At 40.8% G+C, this 23837-nt stretch overlaps 1 non-coding gene across 1 annotated transcript; it reads right to left on the bottom strand.

Annotated features, from left to right (window-relative positions):
- Window positions 1-19011: 19011 nt before the first annotated feature.
- Window positions 19012-19069, bottom strand: LOC148825616 (U7 small nuclear RNA). Its single transcript, XR_016093273.1, has one exon. It is a non-coding gene; the product is annotated as a U7 small nuclear RNA (small nuclear RNA).
- Window positions 19070-23837: the final 4768 nt, after the last annotated feature.

Here is a 23837-nt window from a genome sequence, read left to right on the forward strand (position 1 = left end):
ATAATGATTATACTCAATAAAAACACATAATTCAATAATAAACATTCTGCTTTATGTATATATTTGTAGTTAGATGGTATTCACTACATGCAATTCCTAACAAACTTTAAAATTTAAACTTAACCATGAGAAAAAAACAGACAGAAGCATCCTGTGTGAATAAATGTTGCAACTTCTTCATGGAACAGGATTATGTTCTATGCCATGTAGAAGAGGGAAAAGGACATAACCAGCACCATATGGGAGACACGCTACTTTTTGCTATTAATTCATTTAGGGCTAAAATACGTTCATTGTCTTCCAATTGAGTCGAGTTGACATTGGAAGCTTGCCACGCCCGGACTGTTACACCAACGCATTAGCAATGTTAAAGCGATTTCATTGAGGAGCCTAGCTACTAGTTAACACTGTACTTCCTACTTTGAAAATACCTGTGAAACCGGTTTAATTCGTCACAGCCAGCACTCCGGCAGAGAGGGGGGTTGTACTCGTTAATGTCCGATGACATACAAGTGGAAAGATTACAGATTTTAATCGTCTTTTTTCTGAACCAGGGGAAATCTGATCATGTTTCTCTATAACAATAATAAAAAACTTTATTTTACATTATTTTACATATCCCGCTTACACATGGCACGACTTTAATAAATCTATTCTTTATTAATACTAAATAAATAATACTAAAGATACTACAGCAAAGAGGTCACTTGATTTTTGGAATAATTCCAAATAGCACAATGATTCACTGGCATCCCTGAAGTCTGTTTAGTCCATAATCTTCCAAATACAATCAAAAAGCAATTATAAGAATTATACCATCCTATTTCTTTGTGATGTCCTGTAAAAACTAAACCTATTTTTATAAGGCTTTTACTCAAAAGATTTCCAAACACACAAAGCATTTGTGAAGTACTATAGTATTACTAAAGGTTACTGGTACAACATCAATCATTAAAGCTTAACAATAAAGTTTAGATTGCCGACTATGGACTAACTACATTAATTAACTGCAATGCAACAGTAGACATTTTACAAGTAAGAATATTTGGTTGAATTCTTGCATTTGTAGCCAATTTAATGTGAGAGATTTTAAGTTTTAACAGAAGAAAACTACGAATATGAAAACAGCCATAGCAACAAAAAATACTGTGCAAATATCAAAAGGCTACTTCAGTAATGAAATAATGATCACAGTAGATACCAGACACTGTTACATATTGTTAAGAAAGACTCAAGACAGAAATGTTCATGTACAGCTGGAAAAAACAACTTCTTAAACAACAGTGAAAGCTGCAACATTACGCCCATGCTTTTCCACACTTGTAAGGATAACCTTAAAACTTAGGCTATTGAGTCCAATCAATTAAAGCTGGAGTTCTGCAGGTTGTACAGGCTTAAAAGGTAGATCGGTAGTTTATCTGCAATATAGTCCAGTACTTTAGGTGTTTCTTGGTTTAATTTTCCTGCTTATTAATGCTTACTTTCCTACATTTCCAATGCAGTTCACTATCATTATACACAAAAGCCAAACCATAAACTTTGAAGCTAGCAGACTTCAAGAAAACACCTGTTGGTGTTAAATGGTGAGGTTTTATTATAATCTAAGGTATGATAACAAACTAGCAACATTTTTAACACACTTTATAATACACCACTTTTTTGTTGTATCCCAAGTGATTTGAAGCATTTCTGTTTTAATTGAACTTCTAGAGTTATTTCTCCAATGTTTAGGAGGATATCGCCATAATAAGGGCATGCTTGTCATATGCTAAAAGAATAGCTTATAACAGGAAAGGCAAAGTCTGTTTTTTTTAAAAAGCTCCTTTAAAGCCTGTGCTCCAGAAGGTCCATTTATGTTGAGCTGTGAAAGTGCTTTACAGTAAAAACCTTGTGTAAATGGTTAAAAGCAATGATCCAGGGACCAAAGGTGATTCAGGAGCCTAGAACCAATATTTGTGTGCTCGGTGCAGTCGGATGTTGAAATTTGTTCCCCGTTTTTGAAAAGTCCCACTGTATGCTGTTCCTTTTATTTACAATAAGAATCTAGGAACCTCTAGGAGACATCAACTGCAAAGTGACATGACTGAGAGCCTCTTGAGTCCTGCAGATACAGGGTACCTCATAATTTTAATGAAATCAAATGTGTACTGTACGTGTAAAACTGAAGCTGACCTAACAACCATCCCCTTTTCTGCAGAGCGTGTTTAATTGTACTGTTTCAGCACATCAGTTTTTTAAAAAAAATTTAAAATAAACCCTTTAGACAATTAGGAGGTACTGGTATTCACAAGGTAAAAGGTGGTGTTTTCAGAGGCCTAAAGGGAAACTGTTATACCTAATGATTAAATACTTGATGAGACATTTTTTACTGCATTGTTTATGTATGATCTGTGTATCTCAGCTGAAAAGCTGAGATAAAATAAGATGTATGCATCTAAATAACTGGACCTCAAATAGCAGACCTTATGAGCAATACTGTGTGTATTTATTTAAAATATTTATAGCTCCTCTGGAAAGTTGTTGGGGGAAAAAACCTCACTCGCACCAAACAAATTTATATTTCTAAATATCACAACATGTTCTAATTTAAGTCATTTTAATAACAATGAATAGTCACCTAGGCGTAACAGTATAAACATTTATATTGATTTAAATCGCGTTTAAATCGCCTTTATTTAAAACCCATAAACAAAGCTGATACTGTTTAGACTTTTAATTATTTAAAACTGTATTACAGCAGCACAATGCACAATGCAACATAAATCGCTTTCTTTGTCTTCTGTGTAATAATGTTCACCTCTCTGTCCAGCAAATTAACCATAGTAATAATAATGAACTTTATCGTATATGGCGCCTTTAAAGGTGGCTCCTCAAAGCACTTTACAGGTTAAAAACAATAACAACAATACTGTTAGGCTGGGCAAACGATTTTTTTTTTAAGAAATACAAAATGAGATATAATTATGTGTTCCGGCTTAGACATTAAGGAAGAGCATAACACGTGGGCGGCGTAGAGGTCGGCTCTGGCTTTCCCATCTACTGTATACACTGCAAGTACAACCCCCCTCTCTGCAGGAGTGCTGGCTGTGACTAATTAAACTGGTTTCACAGCGAAAGACACCTCCCCCCCCTCAAAAATCCAGTAAGTACAGTACTAGTTAAGAAAGGCTAGGCTCCTCAATGAAATCGCTTTAACATGCTAATACGTTGGTGTAACAGTCCGGGCGTGGCAAGCTTCTGATTTCAACCTGACCACGGCGAAAGGAACCCTTCTTTCATTTGAAGACAATGAACATATTTTAGCCATGAATGAATTAATAGCAAACATGGTTTACATAAAAGACATTTTTCCAAGAAAGTTTAGCCTTTGTCACTAATGAAACCACTAAATTAAGACATAAATATAAAAATCTTAAGATTTTTAAAATACATGACTTTGCTAAAATTTATTTGAAAATAAAAACGATCACAACCGCCAGGGGAGGGAGAGAACAGGGGAGGGATGTTGGTTTTGCATAAGGGGCGGGGCTATGGAAATGAGGTCTGTTTGGGAATGTGGAGTTACATGTTCTGGCTGTTTGTGAATTATCGTTGTTGAGTATGGAGTGTTGAGGTATTAATTTTGTGTAATGCTTTATGTTGAAAATTGAGGTGGATTTTGTTTATCATAAAGAGGATAAACTGGGATGGGGGGAGGGTTTGGTTTTGCATAAGGGGCGGGATTATGGTAATTGGAGGAATTTGCGAGAGTATAATGGTTTGATATATTTGATTTTGTATTGTGGTTTTTTATCTATGTTTTTGGTTGGTATTATGTTTATATGGTTGTTTTTGTTGGTTGGCTGTTATTATGGTTATTAATAATACGATCTATAGTTGAAATCTGAGCCTAAATAAAAAGAAAAAGCAAGTGATTAGGTTTATGAGCAATCTAATTACTTATTCGTTTAAAACGCTATATAAAATAAAGTTTATTATTAATTTGCTGGACAGAGCGGTGAACATTATTATGCATAAGACAAAGATAACGATCCTGATCAGTTTAGAAATCTGTGTACGCTGTAAGGTTTTTACTTCTTAAACTTTTAAAATACACGTTTCGAATAGAAAGAAATCCTCTTCCTGGTACAGTCGCATGAAGAGAGAGGCGAAACAGCCCTACACAGCCCTGTCGCAGTACACGAATATAATCATATCGTTATTAAATTCTTTAGATACGCGATTCCATATTATATTAGCAGAAAAGCTTAAACTACCACTTTTTCACACGCTATCTCACGTTAGTTAAATTTATTTATATATTATATATTTATATCTCTGACCAAGGGAAACGTCTAATTTTTTCAAAGAAATGTTTGTTCACAACGGCGACTGTCAGAAGATAGGACACAGCGGCTCAGGCACCCACTGAATGGAAAAGGGGCACTTTAATGTTCTGTATGGCTAATACTAAATCCAATACTAATATTCAATACTTTAATATCCTTTTCTGTATGTTTAACAATAGTGGGTACTGGCCTAATTCGTCCCTGCTCCCGTTGTTAGGTGTTAATGTGTTGTTAAGTGTGAATTTGTACCTGTTTCCCTGAGGTCTGGCTTTTTTTCTGGAAAACCATAACTCTGGTCTTGTCCAGCTCCAGCAGTGCCAGGTTCTGGCGCAGCCTCTGTTCTGTGGGCGACAGTGGGACCAGGTTGTCTGCACAGAGCAGGAACTCGATTTCCATAATTAATGCAGATCAGTAAATCAAGGGACAAAACAATTATTGCGCCCGGGTCCTCAATGAGCTTTGACGTGCTAATGCGTTGGTTTAACAGTCCGGGTGTGGCAAGCCTCTAATGTCTCCCGACTTTGAAAACCAAGTAATAACTTAACTATATGTGCAAACGTTTCATATGTTGCTGTTGTGGATGCCTGTGGAGTGTATCTTATTTGCCACGCGCCATCCCCCCCTCTTTCCCTCAATTCAATTCAAGGTGTTTTATTAGCATGGCAGATGGGTTCAATCAGTGTTGGGTATTTACTTTGCTTTGAGATTCCACTTTTAAAGGTGATATATACATTTTTGACTAAAATAAATTGATATCTTTGTCTTCTAAGCTCTCTGTGTACAGTGGAGCCACCTGTCCAGCCAGCACATGTCCACAGACATTCACAACAGCGACATATCATAAAACGTTTGCACATATAGTGTGCAAAAATGCACTTTATTTACTTAAAATAAGACAGAAATACTGTATCAATTTATGTTGCATTAGCCTGATTATGATTAAAAAAACACATATAATTAAACACGCGTTTGCGATTTAAATCAAAACACGATTTAAATCAATATAAATGTTTATATTGTATCGCATACTGTCCAGCCTCCATTTCTCTATAAAAATTTACTCTATTACACACACACACACACACACAATAGAAGCAGGAAGCAGAAGCAGGGACCGTTGTCAGAAGGGAAGAGGGTGACCATTGTTATCAAAAATGACTTAGAATCGATCATGTTGTGATATTTTGAAATATAAAAGTCAATTGATTGTCCATAATATCGCTATTCTATTTTTTCGAAGAAATGTTTGTTAAAAGAAAAGTCCAGCACCAGCTGGATTTGAACACACAACCCGTGAGTTGGTAAGTGGGCACATAGACCAGTAGGCTACAGGGGAAGTCACATGAAGAGGGAGGCGAAACAGCCCTGTCGCAGTACACGAATATAATCATATCATTATTAAATTCTTTAGATACGCGATTCCATATTATATTCCCTATTAATCAAATTCTAAAAGTATGCTTGTTGACTCCGGTATCTCTTTAGTTAAAGACTTCGATGCTTAAAATGTTTAGGGAGAAATGGAATACTGGTGTGTATTTTTCTTTAAAGTACCAAGACCAGCCATATACTGTATGTTTATGTTCCAAAATTAATATCGTTTATGGCCTTCACACGCGTTACAGTATGCTCCTATTCTTTTTATGCTCAGCTACTAAGATTTCCCTTCAGTGGTAAAATTCAATATCTACAACGGGCACAGCAAAGACGTTTACTGTAAGTCTTTCTACGACAGACCAATGGACCACGAGTGCCCCTGTCGGTCAACCAATCACGTACCGTGGTACCGCGCGTCATCTTGCGTCACAATGCGCGACGCCGTAGCCAATTACCTCCGGTACATGTCTGTAACGCGCACTTTGAATGGCTGCATCTGTATATTCGACGAATCACTGCCCACTGGGAATGTTCAATAATGCGGCTGTTTACGCCAATTTAAAACATGTCATAAATGTTAATCGACCGTCTAAAATAAAAATGAAATCGAAACATTTCATTGTCTGTGTGGTTATTATTTAAAAAAGAATGCAAAATATGAATTAAAATCAATTCAATATTTTTATTATACATTTGCGGTTATATTGCTCAAGCTTTTTATAATACATGTTACAGTCAAGCCATTTTATTACAAACATTTTTAACTACATTGCTCACGCTTTTTAATATACATTTCAAGTCATTTATCACAAACACACATACCCACAGAAAAAATGTTACAAAGTCAACCATGTGGGTCTAGGTATTAATGATCATCTCCTTTCTGCGGTTATCTTAGAGACCGGGTCGGCCGTCGACATCTCTACCAGTTGTTTTAAAGTTTTGACCGATGCTGCACAACCCAACTGGGTAGCCTTGAGTTTTTCAAGTAGCTCTCGGTTACCAGCGTTGGCTAGCAAGGTGCCCGGCATGTTGATTTCTGCCATAGCCTCCATGAACACATCCCAACCTTTTGGCTTCTTACCGACCACAACTGCTTGCTGCTGCGTGACAGCCCTGACAAGACCAATCATGTGAGAGCCCTCAACGGGTGCCCCCTTGTACACAAATTCCCCCTTTTCATTCCAGGCTATTAATGGTTCATTGCGGGCCATAGTCTTTAACAATATCTCGGCATTTCTCCGGAACCGCTGAGACACGCTGTCCAAAATATACCCAAAGTCAGCGTCGCTCGATGACGGCGGTTGTGCTAACTTGCGTGATAGCTCGGCGGGTGCATTTTCCGGTAGTACAACAGTTAAAGTCCCCTTTTTGGAAGTCCCCTGGCGTACTAATGTCAAATACGGTTGTAACACCTCACTGTACAATTTCACTTTTTCATATTCGGCCAGATGTGAGTTCTGAAGAATGTCTCTCATTTCATCATCCAACTGACGGGTTGTTCTTTTTCTTACATCGCCCTCAAGCCCAGACTGCTCTCGGAGTCGATCGAGCTGTTTCTGAGGTACCAGGTACATTTTTCAGCATGCTCCATTATTGACGTTGTACAAGCCCCGTAATCAATGGTACTGCAATACTCAACAGGGTCCCGATAAAACCACCAGACTGGTTCACCAAGAGTCTCTTTCTTTTAAGAGAAAGACCCTTTTGACTCAAAGTCTTTATAAGCTTAGGCTTTCTCTTCAGGGTCCCAAACTGCTTAGCAGATAACGGTATGTTCCCTTTCAAGGTATTCAAGGCGATTTCAGCTATGGCCTGTACAAGATCATTTGTAGCCCCGCAGAGAATAGCTTTCCGCTGACTGGGGCTGGCTTTCACCAGAAAATGTAAGAGTCAGGTTTCTCCGAACGACATGACAATGCCCTGAACGTGTTTTTTCGACTGAGTCTGTGGTTGCGAGATCACCGACTTTTAGATTTTTTAAATACATAAGCCGTGGTTACACCTGGAGGGAAAAGACCTGTTCGCAAGCAATAGTCATCTGGGGTGTCGGCATTTAAATCCACCAACAATTAACCGAAAGGTTTTTTTAGTAGCGTCATCGAACGCTTCAAAAAAAATGTGGCTTTACCGGGGTACATCTGCCGGGACAGGGTTGTAATCTGTAGTTTATCTCTAGGGTTTTTAAACAGCACCATGTACTTTGTATCTAACGCAATGGTTCTACTTTTCCATCCTTGACAAAACACATTTTGGACGATATACATGATGCTGAGGTTTCGGTGGTGTACGTATTTGGTAAAAGCTTTTTCTATCTCATTATTTTCACACGCAGACTTTATCAAATCATCAACTATTATCAAATTTACTCTACCCTGCGGCAGTAGCTGGTCGCCGGAAAACGACGTTGGTAGTCCTTCTATAAACTGAATGTATGGAAATTTCACAAGCAACTCAGCGTATAGAGGTTGCCAGCAGCTGTAACACCAGACTATGTTTTCGGGTTTACGAGTCATAACGGTATCACCGTTCTCCAAGAGCTGTTTTATAAAATAACTTTTACCGCAATTCGAGGGTCCGGACAAAATGCATGAAAAAGGGTGTTTTAACCTGACATCCATCGTGTTAATATCCGTAGGGCAACAATGTCAAATTTTCTTGCAGCACCCGCTTGTCGTACACCACCTTCTGGGTTTTCTTTAAGGTCCAGGTCTCAATGCGCCAATCCTTTTTAACACGCACGATCATCGGCTGTTGAATAGAAATGTGTTTAAATTCCCGGCACTCTGCATAAGGGTTAACGCCATAGTCAAAAACCAAGTCCCGCAGACTCTCAATGTTAACTTTTTCACAGATGTTCACATTGAGCGTAATGCCTTTTACCTTTAAACAGGCTTTCCCTCCAGACAGTTTGTACCTGTACGACTTGGGTCCTGTTGATACAAACTCGGTGATGTGTTGTCCAGCAGCGATTTCGCTGGTCAGCTCACCCAAGTAGTCACCCAGCCCCGGATTCCACTCACCCTCCCGGCTCACAAAGATAACGGAATCTGTGTCGTGGTACAGACAGCAGCCTTGCAAAGCATTTAGCAGATTGTATAACTCCAAGCGGGCATAGGCGGTTTTAAAGCTAGCGATGAAAATGTTAGTGTTTGAATGGCCTGTATAGTGGTGTTTAGTGTGTTTCCACGTAACACAGGCTGTGTTTTCATCGATAAACTCACAGGCTGACACCTCATGATATGGCGTAAATAAGTACCTGAATAATTCATCGGGCTTTCTCACAATGGTGGTCTGTGGTAAATTGTCTCTTTGCCCATACTTGCCCCACAAACTGTTCAAGGCAATTTTTGAAAGCTGTCTTTTGGCCGGATTCTTTTTAATGTTGCCGGGGTCCAGCCAGACACCCTCTTTTTCATAATATTCGCTGATATATCTTTGTTGTTTCCCGACATCTGTACACCACTCTGAAAACCCCGAAGCTTCCTGTTTCCCTTTCAGATGCAGTTTGTTGTAGTTGGAAAAAAGATCGTGGGAGGCCTTTTCGAAATGTCAAATTTAGTAAATTTTACACGCTCTATACCCCAGATCTAAGGCCATCTGTAATTCCGGGGTGCACCAGACACCAGTCAAGACGCGATCTTCATCACTGTGCTCGCAGGGGGTGGTCTGTTTTGTTTCAGCACACGTACGACACAGTGTGAAAAACAGTTTTTTGTCAATTTTGGTTGGAAGAACTGGAAAGTACAAACGTCTGGGTGGGTAAACTTTCACCTTCGCTAAACCGAAATACCGTTTTAAATCTCCAACCCTGAGTAGGGTTGAACCACCAGCTCTCTGTTTAATAGCTGCACAGGGACACATTTTCACCATTCATATGTTTGTAGTTAAAGAAAATAAAATACTGGCATTTTCCTGCCAGCCGGCAGTATTTCTTCTGCACTGACGAAGATTAATAAAGAACTTTATTTCATCTTTCGCAGGCTGTAATTTCCAGAAAAGGAAGTGAATACTTGTATTAAGCTAAATCAAGCCGACGGAGATGCACTGCCATTGTTTTTCTTCACTTTTAAGTGGAGAAAGTGGATAAGCAAGATTTGTATTTTATCTTTCGGAAGTTGTATGAATTTCTTGAAGTTCAGAAATAGCTTGTTCCAGAAAGGAAATGAACACTTGCTTCAAAGTAAATCAAGATGTACTGTATGTCTCTCTCGCTCTGTCTGCTCTTATCTGTTCACCTCTCTCCTCTTCTCTCTGGCAGTCTGTGTAGAGTATCTGAAGGGAATGTAACACCACTTGGCAAAGAAGAAAAATTCTCAGAGGTAGAATAAAAAATCAATATTCTCCTGGTTCTCCTCTGTGAACTGGGCTCAGGGCTCACTCATCTGGCAGCTGTGGGCTCTGTTCCAGGTCAGAAGCAAGAAGTTTCTATTAACCCTTTCCAGGACCTCCATCCCTTCAGTATTACTGTCTTTACTGTATGTCAGCCTCCAAACATGTTTTATAAATATTTTATAACACAAGTGAGTGTGGAATTATCTTAGTATTTATGTAATAAACACCAGCAGTGACACTGTGATCAGTATATTGATTATCAGTAGCCAATGGTCTAAAGGTCATGTCTACAATAGTGACCAGTTGACCAGTCTGTAGCTCTGAGCAGTGGGACTCAGATCACACAGAAGACCTGTCTGTGTGTGATTCCACACCAGCCCTGGGATTCAGCTGCTCTCAGAAGTGTCTCACAGACAGTCTTATAAATTTACAATTAGATTAAGGCTTGTAACAGTTATACAGTTAATTTAAATCATCAGACCACCTATAGAAGTGAGAGCTGGGTGGAAATAAAACCAGTATACACATTTTAACCTCCAGAATCAGGAGTCTGATCTTCCTGGCTCTTATACTCTGAAGATTCGTGTAAAACCCTTAAAAGCGCTCATTTCAGGGACTCGTGCTTGTTCTCTGCTGCTCCACACGGGAACGCTTTGTAACGCATTAATCTGCGAGGTAAACTATTTTTTTCCTTTTTAATGAATTTCATTCCTTGTTTTGTCGCTCTCCTCCTTCTCCAACTGTTATGATTCGCTTCTCTTCACAGCCCGGTGTGTTTTCATTTAGAGATGTTATATCTGTAAGAAAAGCCACCCCAGGCCCCAGACAGGAGTCTCCTCCAGCGGAGACGCGCTCTGCTCTGTCAGAAAGAGCGCTGTGACGTCACAGACACCAGCCGGGTCTCAGAGAGCGAGACCGCAGGAGGTGCGCTGAGTGCACAGAGGGGTGTTATTGATCACTTATCTATCGACAACCAATTAATTCAACTGAAGAACCGTAGAATAAATGATTAACTTCACCGATTGGTGAGTACTGATTCTTTTCCGGTTCTTGACCCTGTTTTAAATATCTAGAAAACAGTCAATAAAGACTGTATCGATCAATTACCATAGTGCGTTTAATGTTAATAATGTTCAATCTGAAATTAAACAATGATTATTCATATTATTATTTAGGTAACTGTATCCTAGAGCTTAGAAAATTATATTCCAAGTTGATAAATGTATGTAAGTAACAGTTTAAATGCATTTTTTCCAGTGTTTATAAATCATAAGTATGGTAACCACGGCGATAGGCGCCACGTCACTGTGCGCGTCTAGGTGTCTCGCCTTCGTCACAAAGAGCGATGTGACGTCATGGGTAGCAACTAATTCTAATACTAGTGTATTCATGTTAATATTAGAGAGTACAACTGGTAGTTTTCATGTTAGTGTTCATGTGAGTATTAATGATGATAGCGATACTGATAGTTTTAGTTTTAATGTTCATATTCATGTTAATATTAATTATAATTATAGTGTTACTGTTAGAGTATTAACAGTAGTAGTAGTGTTTGTTTTAATGATAGCTTAACTGTTATTATAAGTAGTTTGTGTCAATGTTATTGATATTGTTATATGTATGTCTTAGTGATAGTGTTACTGTTGTAATATGAGGAGTTATTTGTGTTAATGTTAGTTATCGTGTATCTGTAGATACCTGTGTATGTGGTGTCTGTGCATGTGTGTCTGTAAGTGTGTGGTGTTTGTTAGTGTGTAAGCATGTGGGGTCTCTGAGTGTGTGGTGTCTATAAGTGTGTCTGTGAGTATTTGTAGCGTTTCTTTGTTTCTGTGAATGCATGTCTGTGAAAGTGTTTGTATGGTGTGTGTCTGTGAGTGTGTGGTGTCTGTCAGTGTGTAGTTGTATATTTGTAAGTGTATGTGTGGGTATGTAATAATAAGAAATTATTAAGAAAGTCTTTGTCTTTTAACTTAAGCGTTCAGGATCCAAGCCCGTGTGCGGACGGTTGTGTTTCTTGAATCTCTTGTAATCATCAAAAGTCGTTGTTTAGTCCTTCAGTTTTTTCTCGAGTTGTCCAATGGATATTTTATACAATCCATACTTTTCATGCTCTTTTGAATTTTCCTTCACTTATGGAAAAAGTTCAAGGTGTTCTTGTCGCTGTGCTCCACATCTAGACGAGAGCACTTGCAACGGTACAGGACACGCAGTGAGGAGTTCGTGCAGCTTTCAGCTCAGTGTGGAGTGCAGAAGGAGGACTTGCTCGCTGAATGATCTCTCAAGAAATCCCTGGTGAGATTCAACAGGTGGCTTCTTCAACAGCCACGACAAGTCTGAAGACTTTCTCTGAATTTCCTGAATATAACGTTAAATTAGTTCAAATAATTTGGTAGTTAACACAACTAAATGCTTTGGAGGTATATTTAAAACAGCAGAGCAAGGCTTCAGGCACTTCGAGTAGGCATGAAATTAATTGTGTAAACCTGGATCTGTATAATCAAGAGTTCTCTTGTTCATAATATCTTTTTATACTTGTTAATTGAATATATCAATTGAGTATATCTGTTATATTTTTGAATGGGATGGGACTGTACACTGGTGGTTCCCAGGGGAAAAAGTGGGTATTGAGCCATTGGACATTCAGAGATTATATGTTGTGTGGGCGAATGTAACCGTGTGCGAAAGTAAAAAAATCCTCTTAGATGATCAAAGAATAAGTTGGGTGGGTGAATGTAACTGTGCTCTAACAATCCTCTTAGATGAAGTGCTACAGATGCAGCCCCTGAAAGTGTATTCGACTTACCTGTATAGTACTGCTGACACAAATGCTGCACGCTTGGGTTCGTAACACAAGAACCAACATAAATTCAACAGGGAGCTTCTGTAGCTGAAAACACAGATGAAACTGCTTGGTAGAACATCAGACTTTTAATCTGAGGGTCCAGCGTTCAAGTCCCTGTTCGGGCGGTTGTGCTTTCCTTAAATCTATTGTGAATGTCATTATAAATCGTCTTGTATCTTTCACTCTTCTAGCTGTACTGTGGTTATTTTAAATGTTCATCACTTGCATTTTCTTTAGTGTTTCCTTTCACAAACCGAAAATGTTCAAGACGATCTTGTCACTGCACTCCACGGAGATAATCTAAATGAAATCACAGTAGAGTACAAGACACGCAGTGAGGAGCTCACGCAGTGAATACTCTTGAATACGACAAGAGGAAAGGCACACTACACATCTACAGAACATCACGTCCGAGTTTATATTGACATCAGAGATTGGACGCAAAGCAGTTTTTTTTTTAACAAAGGTTCATGGGAACCTGAATATCTTTGCTAGAAGTATTTCAGAATCACAATCAAATCGAGTACGATTTGCACAGATCTACAGTCTGCAATTAAAATACGGTTTGTGCCTTTTAAAAAATACGCTATTCAAAATGTTTCTAAAACTGGAGAGATATGTTTCGGAATGCGTCTTCCTGTAAAAATAAAATATCTGCATGTATCTACGCTATACGCAAAGTCTGAAGCCTGCTCCACAGAAGAACTATATTCAGAGGGCAAAAGAATTGAATATTTCACCAAGTGAGAGGAAGCATCTTAGAAAAAGGAGGTGCAGTCACTTCTACACATCATAACACCACATAGTCAGACTAAAACTGCTGAAAAACTACTCTCAAGGGTAACCCGGCCGAGCGCTATAAGGAGCTGGATTAAAGCTCCAGTCTCTTCGGGGGCGTGAGTTGGAATCCCACTGCTGCCCAGTATCTCCTTGTTAAGAATAACGGTTTTGTTGTTGTTGCTTCCATGTGATTTAATCAGTTTCAGTAGAATTAATTTGAACAATCATATAATAATCATATTTGTTTTACTCCTCCTATATTGCAATTTGTGCACAAAGATTTAATTTATTTATTTTAAAAACGTGTTAGCCTTGATGGGAAAAACAAGTGACATGGGAGGTGCGGTGGCCATGTGGTAAGGTGTTGGTCTTGTAAACAAAAGATCACGCGTTTGAATCCCCTCCGTTCCTGTTTTGTTTACCAAGACTTTCCTTTATCTAAATCGTCAATTGTCTTGCAATGTAGAAATCTCTGTAATAACAAGAAAAGAACTGTCAGTAGTAGTTAATAATCCTTCGACAAAACAACGGGCACATTCAACACCCCAGCCTCCACTGCTTGTCAGGATGGCCGAGTGGTCTTAGGTGGCAGACTCAAGGACTCAATCATGTGTAGTGACAGTTTTATATTATTCACAACACAGATTTCCCTTCATGTTCATTAAGATGTGTAATTTGTATGTTGGTTGTATAAGAACAGTTTCTTCAAAAGTCCTGTCAATTAACAGTGGAGAGCTAGCCGACGTACGTCTTCATGAAAACTCTCTTACAAGTGTCTTGAGCAAATCTGCAAAATTTTAAAAATAGTTTAGCTCAAGATGCAACGGGAGTATAAACGAATTCTCCCGCCCTCCATTCCAAGATAAAACTCCATGTGTGATTCTTATTTTCCTTGAAGTTAATGATGTTGGTCATTATTGGAAATTGCCCGGTGATATCAACTCAGGTACTCGGTTGTTACGTGCTATAATTCGATACATGCAAAGTATTTGTATTCCCACCAAGTCTCAAGAAGGTCAATCCCAGTGGGCAAAAGATGTAGAATAAACGTCTATTAAACACATACCTTAGACGTATAAATGTGGTCCGTAATTAGTCTAGAATGAAATTCTAATATACGTATATTGTTATACACCAATTATACATCTATGATTATATGTCCATTATACATAAATTGTTGGAGTTCTATTATACGGATAACTTTAGAGGACTATAATACATATATGGTTAAAGGTCTATTATACATTAAAGATAGGTTTTATAGGCATCGAAATTAGTAAATCAAGCCAATAATTTGGTTTCCAAATTTATTCTGAAAATATACAATCATTCACTCCTGAAAAATATTGAGTTCAAATTATACATTATATACAATATTGTAATCAACATATGGCTAATCATCAAAAATAAAAAAAACACAACTAGTAAACTTCAGCTACAAATTCTTGTAACATGGCAATATATTTACAAACACAAACTAACTACGTGAACATGCTAATATTTAACTCAAAACCACATTTTGATTCAAATATAAGTTTCAAAATTTACAACTTGTATATCTCCAAGAAAATCTTATTACAATGTGAAGTTAAGACGATTTTTACTGTTCACCATTTGCAAAGCCCTGTCCAATTGTCCTAACAGTTAGGACCAGCAACTTATCATTTTCAGTGTCCAGACTTCCAGGCCCACTGCCTTGCATATGCATTCTTCAAATAACGCATTGTGTGCTCCTTTATTTATTTTTCTGTTGCTGTTGGGTGGGGTTTCAGCACCACAGCTAGGAAAAATGTTATAATATTAGTACTCAGATAAATGATGATTAATCTCTTCTTGAACATAATCTAAAAAAAGAACCATTAAGGTTTACTAAGCTCAAAGCTTAATCAATGTATTAAGTTTAGCTTGCATCATAGTAATTGAGCAATAAAGTCTGTCCTAATTAAAGAGTACCCAAAGTTTGAAAGTACAACATAGAATAAGAGTACCTTTAATTGCTCTAAAAAGATTTGTGTCTCCCAGGCACCTCTTTTGTCTTTGATCTTTCTGGTTTGTGCCAGCAAAGTTGAATTCCACCATCAGTTCATTTGTATTAAGTCTGAAAACCAAATTATGACTGAGCTTAGACATTTCTCAAGCGAGTTTTCACTCATTGTTTATTTACTCAAATATTTAGTATCAAATGTACTACTGTAATCCTTATATTTTAAGAGACAATTTAGCAGTTTTACACCTTGCAAATTCAGTGGTTAACAAGGTATCTTTAAGCTAAATTTTGTTTATATTTTAACTTGATCAAAGTAAAAATGTAATGTAAAAACATTTAAAAAATCTATAAGCAATACCTTGACAACACTGTGAACACACTCTCTCTGACATCACTGTTGCCTACTCTCCAAAGTTGGTTTATCTGGAAATAATATTATATTAGAAATAATATTAGAAGTTATTTTTACTACTGGATCTTCACTAATCAACTAATCAGACATACCCATTACACATTTTCACATTTTAACTCCACTTTTCTGCAGTATTTGCTTAGTCCTAGAATACAAAGTGGCCATATTTCAAAGTTCAAAAGTTGTAGTAATTTTTTAGAACATGAAGCTTTTTATAAAACACTTTATTTTGGCATTAAAAGATTAGCAAGATTATACATTATAAACTAAAAATAAGAATGTATGCCAGAGATGGATCCTATTAATCAGATGTAAGCTGATATAATATAATAATGACCTATCTGTAACCTAGAATACTAGTAGTGAATATTTTCTACACCACAGAGATAATATAATATCATACCAGTAGGTTTTGATTGTCCATGTTGTCAAGGACTCACTTGTGTGTACAGGACTCTTCCATTGTGCTCAGCCTCTTGAAGTAGAATTGTGAGTTCACCAGTTCTGTACACTTTCCCGCATGCCTCAGTTCATCTCTGATCTCTATCAGGAGACCCAATACCCGAAACTCTGAAATCATTCACATTTTGTATCAGCATTTGTAAGGAATTAGGTCAGGAGTTTTTAACACTATTGTTATATTAGCATTACTGTAGTGTTGCTAATGTGCTACATGCAATTTATAATCTTAAAAATGTAAAATTCCCACATTTGTAGTTGATTTTGTGTGATCTTCACCTTCACACTATTTTATATGCCATTTATTTCTTATTAACGTACTATTTTTAATCAAAATAATATTAAGACCTGTATGTATTCAAATAGTATTATCATTATTTATACTTACGCATCAAAAGACGATTGCTGAGAAAAACATGACAGTATTTAACCTAAATGGCAAACAACAAATATCAGCAATGCATTGTGGTATATAACCGGAAAAGATGCTGTGTTAGATATGTTTTCAATTTCAATTATATATGCATTTATTAATGTTGTCAATATTATTACGGTTGCAATTTAACCATGGTGAGAATCCCTGCCTGTCATACAGGAGAGTAGGGTTTGATTCCTGACAGGGAGCTAAGGAGCTTTTTCTATGACCTGTTTACAATTTAAACTTTAGTGTGAGACACCTTTCTTCTACAGAAATCTATTTTTTTAAAAAGGAGATGAATTAGTTATAACAACACAAAACATCAAAGTGAAGTTGCTTTTCAGCAACTCCTTGGTTACATAGGAATTTAGTTTTTTTGACAGCACGGTCATTTGCAAAATTAAACAAGGAATTGATTCACTCCTGTGGAATACTGTATAAAATGGAAGATGGGTTTGATATGGAAACAACTACACACATTTTAGTTTTTTTTTTCCAATTGTACTCCCATCAAAGTGACATAAGAAAAGTCTTTGTCAGAAGTGGGATATGAAAACAAGCCACCAGGGGAGACCGATGTAATAACTTCACCAGAAATATATTGAAAACAAATGGGCTGTCACTAAGGAAATTCATAGAGAAATACAGGTCCCACCATAAAACACCATAAGGAGTGCAAAACATGTTAAGTTATTTCTGTACTTCATCAGTGTTGGTAAAAGAGGGACTCAAGGACACAAAGATTCTAGTTTGGGAATCAGGCTGATGAAGGGAAGTGTGACTTTGGACACAGGGCATTGCAGAGAGGAACAAATGGCGCAACGAAACAAAACACCAAAACCCCAGATTGAACCAGAAACCTTTAGAGCATCAGTCTAAGGCTTTCTCAGCTGAGCTATTTCAACCTCTGTGTATGATCCAACCTCTGCTGTCTGCAGTAGCCTCCCAAAGTTCCAGCATGAGTGCACGAAGAGGAGTGGTAGAGTGTTACTGCAACGTCATTCAGAAGGAAAGTGATCCAGCTCAGCTCTCTGATGTTTGGTAGATACATCTTCTTCATGAGTAATGTAGGATCAACTTCTTCAGGCTCGAGGAAGGGCTTGCATTTCGGCAGCAGTAACTGACTGAGTAGTGACTTCTAGGACCTGGTCTTATCAGGTTGCTTTGCCAAGTTTGTCAGTTCTGCTGAAATGACCTGTCTCTAGGAAATTTAGGAAGCAGAAGAATGACTATCTGAAAGGTGACATGATCTGCTGGGTGTTTGACTTGATCATGAATGACACAGGAAATGCGAATTCTTGCAATAAGACAAAACAAGATCCATAAAACACTGGCAGAAGTGCAAAATGTGAGAGGATAAAAAGACACCTGTTTCTGCCCGATTTCAAACAGGGGATCTTGTGCATGTGTGATGAACGTGATAATCACAATATTGCAGAAATGACAGCAGCACTGAACGTGGCGAGACGTAAAAGATTGTTAATTCCCTTCAAATACTCACAGTGTGTTTATTCTGCTGTATTAATTTACTGTGCTCATCAGGCAGTAACAAACCTGTTATCTACACACTGTTCCCAGAGCTGGATAGGTGACTCCACATTCTACAGCTCTCTAGCAATAGAGGAAGTCAGACTACAGAAATGGAGAAAATCTCCTCTTCAGAATGTGGAAATATATTCCTGAGAGAAGTCCTTTCTCGAAGTTCAACACTCTCTGCAAGTTACCCATTCCCACCTTGCGCAGGGTAGTGGTTATCACATTCTCTTAACACACCAAAGGGTTTCAGTTTGAAAGCGGGCGAAAACAAGTGATCACTTTTCGCACATTTGTCACTGCTGACGTTGCTTTATGAATCTATTTTCTATACTGTGCTGATCAATTGGAAACCAAAAGGCGAAAAAGACACGTTCCCTCACCTAAGGTTGAATATTAGGAATCAAAACTGCTCGAGTGTATGGAAGCACACAGCTTTATTAAGATTTCCAAGTGCAAGATCTTTTTATTAATAGAAGACCCTATTTATGCTGTATGAGAAATATTAATATTAATACAGAATCTTTTTTCACCAAATAAATGGGCTTCCTGACTTCAGAAAGCCTTCTAGACAAATACTAAAAGAGCAAAAATTCCATTTGGTAAATGAAATGAAAACACATACCCTACCAAACCTCGAGTACAGGCCATTCAGGGTGATAATACAAAACCATTTATAATTCAACAAATAAAACCTGTCAACTGGTAATCACCACTTATCATAAAAAAATAAGTAGCAATACACAGTAGGTGACTCTTGGGTGCAAGTTAAATCCATGCAAGAAGGGGTTTAGTGTTATATTTCCAAATCAGATATGCAAATGAGAGATCTGACCCAGCCAATCTCAAAGCTCCCTTGGTCTGGAATGGAGCTGCTCCCCTCTTCTAGTTATTCACACTGGAGTTAGGTTACATATTAGCACATTTCATCTAACAGTTGCTCCAGAAACAAAAAACGTAAAGAAATGACCTGGAATGTGACCTCACCTATTAGAATGTAGTTCAACAGATAACTTGAAAACCTTGTCATAAGATTTTTTTTGTTCTACAAAATATACTTTATTCCGCAAAAAAAAAACATCTCAAAAGGAACATCTCACACATATTAACACTCCATGTAATAAAAAACAACGACGTAACGGAGATTGATTGTCAGTTATCAATCTTTGCAAGTGGGGGCGAATTTGAGCATTTAACAGAGTTCCTCCAAACCTAGCACTTGCTATTTTCCTTTAATCCCTGTATAGGGCCCAAAGTCCTTTCCAGCGCTCCCTCGCCGTGGGGAAACCCCATTTGGCGACTAGGCGCTTCGTCCTCCTCCTGAGGTCCGATGGGCTCCCGCAGCGCCCGACAGAGGTTGCAGTAGAAGATGCAGTCGAGTTTCATGGGGAAATGTGGGACATCTCGACCCCCTTCCTCGACCGGCTGACACATCCGTGATGTACTCGTACTTGCCGCCCCAGACGAAGCCGAAGATCATCCCTTGCAGCGCTCGTCTGAGTCTGGCCGGCAGCGGGTACACCACCGCCAGGTAAACCAAAGCCGGCAGGATGTCTGCTTTCAACACCATCACTTTCCCTGTGTAGGACAGCGACCGCGTTTTCCACAGACCCAGCTTCGCGTTCACCTTGGCGATCCTCTTGGTCTAGTTGTTGGTCTCGTTGTCCTGGCTCTGGAAGGAAACCCCCAGTATTTTGAGGGGCTCTGTGCAGAGCTCGAGACCCTCCGGTGCCGTCGTCCTGTGCTTCCAGGGCCCGAAGAACTTCAGTTTGCTCTTTCGGCGGTTGAGTTTCGACCCCGAGGCTCTGGAGTTTTGCTCCATGACCTGCAGGGCCCTCCTCAACCCCCTGTCTGACCTCAGGAACAGCGTCGTGTCATCGGCGTACTGGGAGATCTTCAGGGTTTCCCCCGCGCCTCCCGGTATCTCCAGGGTCCCGTCTCACCGTCTCTGCTAAGGGCTCTGGCACCTTGCCTTTCTCCATGGACAAGAGTGCCGCCTTTAGCTCCTCGGCCGCGATCGGACCCTCCAAGTCCTCCCTCACCTCCTCCGGTACTCGTGCCTTCGCCTGCCTCCACCTCCGTCTGCTTTTCTGAAAAGAGCTCCGTGTAGAAAGCGGTGGCCGCTTCTACCTTGTCGCTCTCGTCCAGCACTTCCTCTCCATCTCCCCGTCTCAGGCCGTGGATCACCCTCTTTTTCTGGGCTCCTCGGACCTGATTGAGTTTGCGGAGCCTCTCCTTCAGGTCCCGTGCCCGGGCTGAATTGAAGGCTCCTCCCCCGTTAGCCGAGCTGTACTCCTCCTCTAGTTGTCTCTGGAGTCGTGCAGCTTCCTTCCTCTCCCTGGCCGCCTTCCATCTGCAGTACGTCTGTGCCAGGGTTCGGGTCCTGTCTTTCACCGACTCCCACCATTCCACCATGGAGCTGTAGCCGTCTCTCAGATCAACCCAGCTCACGTAGTCTTTATGAAACAGTGCCTTGAAGTCGTCTTTCTCCAGTATCTCCTGGTTCAGCTTCCAGTACCCACGACTGAATGCTGGCAGGTTGGTGTTAGCCACCACCGTCAAGCGCTCGTGGTTGGAATACCACTCCGGGGACACCGTCGCCAACTCCAGGGAGCAGGTTGTGTGCAGAAAGATGTAGTCTAGGCGGCTGCACACTCCCCGGGAGTTTTTCCATGTCGTTCCGGTGTCGTTAGGGCGGCACCGTCTGAAACTGTCTACCAGGGAGAACTTCTTGAGTAGCGACTCCAGCTCTGCCGAGCTAGCGTCGCTCCCCTTCTCCCGGTCAACGTTGAAGTCCCCGCCAAGCACCACTTGTCTGTTGGTGGTGCAGCAGCTGGCCAGGTCAGCAAACACTTCCTTCAAGATAGAGAGTTCTGTTGGAGCATAGACGTTAATTGCTCTCAACTTCTGCCCCATCCAGTCGATGTCTGCGACCAGGATCCGGCCCTGCACCACCGAGAAGGAGGAAACCAGCGTCATCTCTGGATTTCCGAGGAGGATTCCCACTCCGGAAGAGTGGACCCCTCCTACGCTCCAGCATGATTCTCCCTTTGTCCATTCCCTGGTGAATGTCAGCTTGTCGCTTTCATCCTTCAGGTGGACCTCCTGTAAGAAACAAACTGAGAAAGACTTTGAGGCCAGATCATGAAAGACTCCTCGTCTTTTCAACGGGTCTATCAGCCCTCTCACGTTAGTTGTTAGAAAGGTAAGTTTCACAATCATGATTAAACAAGTGAAAGTTGAACCTCCTCTCTTTGTGCTTACAGTGGAAAACTTGGGAGTCTACATCTGGGCACTGTTTAGCCTAGATGTAACTCCTCTTGTTCGGGTCCTGGGGGGAATATGCTGGGCTCCCTCCAGGTCTCGCTGGGGACTGAAAGGTAAACATGCTGGACAGGTCCAGTCCTACCATCAGTCCCGGCTCCAGGGCGGCTTCAAAGTAATCCTCGTCTTCCTTGAGGGTACTCTCCACCACCGTTTCGGGAAGGCTTTTTTCTTCCCTTTCTCCAGGAGTTTCGGGGACCTCTAGTTGCTCCTGGGCCTTGGGGGAGGGGGGCTCCACTTCCTGGGCTGCCTCTTCGTGTTGTTCATGGGCCTCGGGGGAGGGGGTTCCGACTTCCTGGGCTGCCTCTTCCTGTTGTCCCTGGGCCTCGGGGGAGGGGGTTACCTCTTCCTGGGCTGCCTCCTCCTGTTGTCCGTGGGACTCGGGGGAGGGGGGTTCTGTTTCCTGGGCTGTCACTTCCTGTCGTCTTTGGGCCTCAGGGGGGAGGGTTTCCATTTCCTGGGCTGCCTCCTCCGGTTGTTCCTGGGCCTCAGGGGAAGAAAGTTCCGTTTCCTCTAGGATGAGGAAACGGTTCTCCCTTACCACTCTTTTCTTTTGTCCTTCCGAAGGTGGATCCACCCTGCATCTCTTCTCCCGCTTTCTCTTTCCCTTCTTGCTGGGAGTTATTAGGGCCCTTTCTCTGGTCAGCCATTTTGTCTGTCGTCCTGGCAGCCATCTTGTGGCACTGGTGCGGCTGGGGGTGTGGCCTCGGCAGTTTCGGTTCTCTGCGGGGGAGGTGCGGGTTCTTTGTTCTCACCTCTCTCCCTTTGTCTTGAGACCGGTTTCTGCCGGCCGGCTTCCACCACCTGCGCAAACGAAGGTTTGCTTACCTTGCATTGGTGAAGGGGGTGCTTACCTTTTTCTCTGATCATTTTCGTTGCCTTTTCATATGAGGCGTCCGTGGCCATGTAGGCCTCCATGTATCTCTCTGCCTTGTTGTCTTGCAGGCAGTAGAGATCTCCGGCCACCAACTGCAGGATCCCTCTCAGGAAGGTAATGAAAAAGGATTTCGCAGTTGTCATCGTCTCTGTTTTCTTGGTCCAGTGGAACCGGATCAGTGTCTTCTTGTCTGCCATCTGGAAAGGAGAACAAAGAAAAAAGGAAAGAAAGAGAGAGAGCAAGGTCCTGTGGAGAGGAGGGTTTAGCTGCTAAAGGAGCAGCAAGGGAGCCCTGGCATTTGTCCTTGTGTGCAAAGCCCAGCTAGGTGCAGGCGCAGGAGGAGAGAGAGAGAGGGAGCGGATAGTCCTTCCGAGTCGCAAGGAAGAAAGTAAGAACTGCGGGCAGGCCACGAGTACCTACTCCCCGCCTAGAGGCCAAGGAGGCAGAGAGAGAGAGAGAGAGAGAGAGGGAGCGGATAGCGCTTCCGAGTGTCGAGGAAGAAAGCAAGCACTGCGGGCAGGCCACGAGTACCTACTCCCAGCCAAGAGGCCAAGGAGGCGGAGCAAGAGAAAGGGGGAGGGGAGAGGATAGAGGAGAGAGAGAGAACGTTGCTGCCGGATCCCACCCAGCTCAGCTGCTCCTTGGCCTTAACCCCCTAGGCTCAACCTAGGGCGATACCAGCTCAAGCATTCTTCAGGATCTTCGATCGCCTTCTAGAACTTTGGAAAGACAGGAACTGCGGGCATGCCACTTGAACTTGATCTTAGCCAAAAGGCCGATAAAATTGGATTCCAGCTCACTGGCCCTGCAAAACTTAGTTCAAGACTTTAAACTCTCAGACACATATAGATGTATATATCCCACAACAGCAGGATATACATGGTCAGGGAGGAATAGCAGCTCCAGAATTGACTATTGCTTTGTCTCAGCGAGAGTGAAAGTTGTTGGGGTCACTCTTCAGCCTGTCTTCTTCTCATATCACCAAGCTTTAGGGTGTAGAGAGGAACTCCAGGGCGGGACTGTCTTTGGCCCAGGCCTCTGGAAACTCAACACAAAGCTGCTAGAGAACGACGGGGTAGTATCCCGCTACAAGGAGAAACTATCACAGTGACTGTCCTTGCAGTGTCTGTATGGGTCAGTAGGAGAGTGGTGGGAGGAGGTGAAG

This window comes from Atractosteus spatula, chromosome 10 (genome assembly GCF_055471065.1).
Source record: "Atractosteus spatula isolate fAtrSpa1 chromosome 10, fAtrSpa1.hap1, whole genome shotgun sequence".
Classification (NCBI taxonomy): Eukaryota; Metazoa; Chordata; class Actinopteri; order Semionotiformes; family Lepisosteidae; genus Atractosteus; species Atractosteus spatula.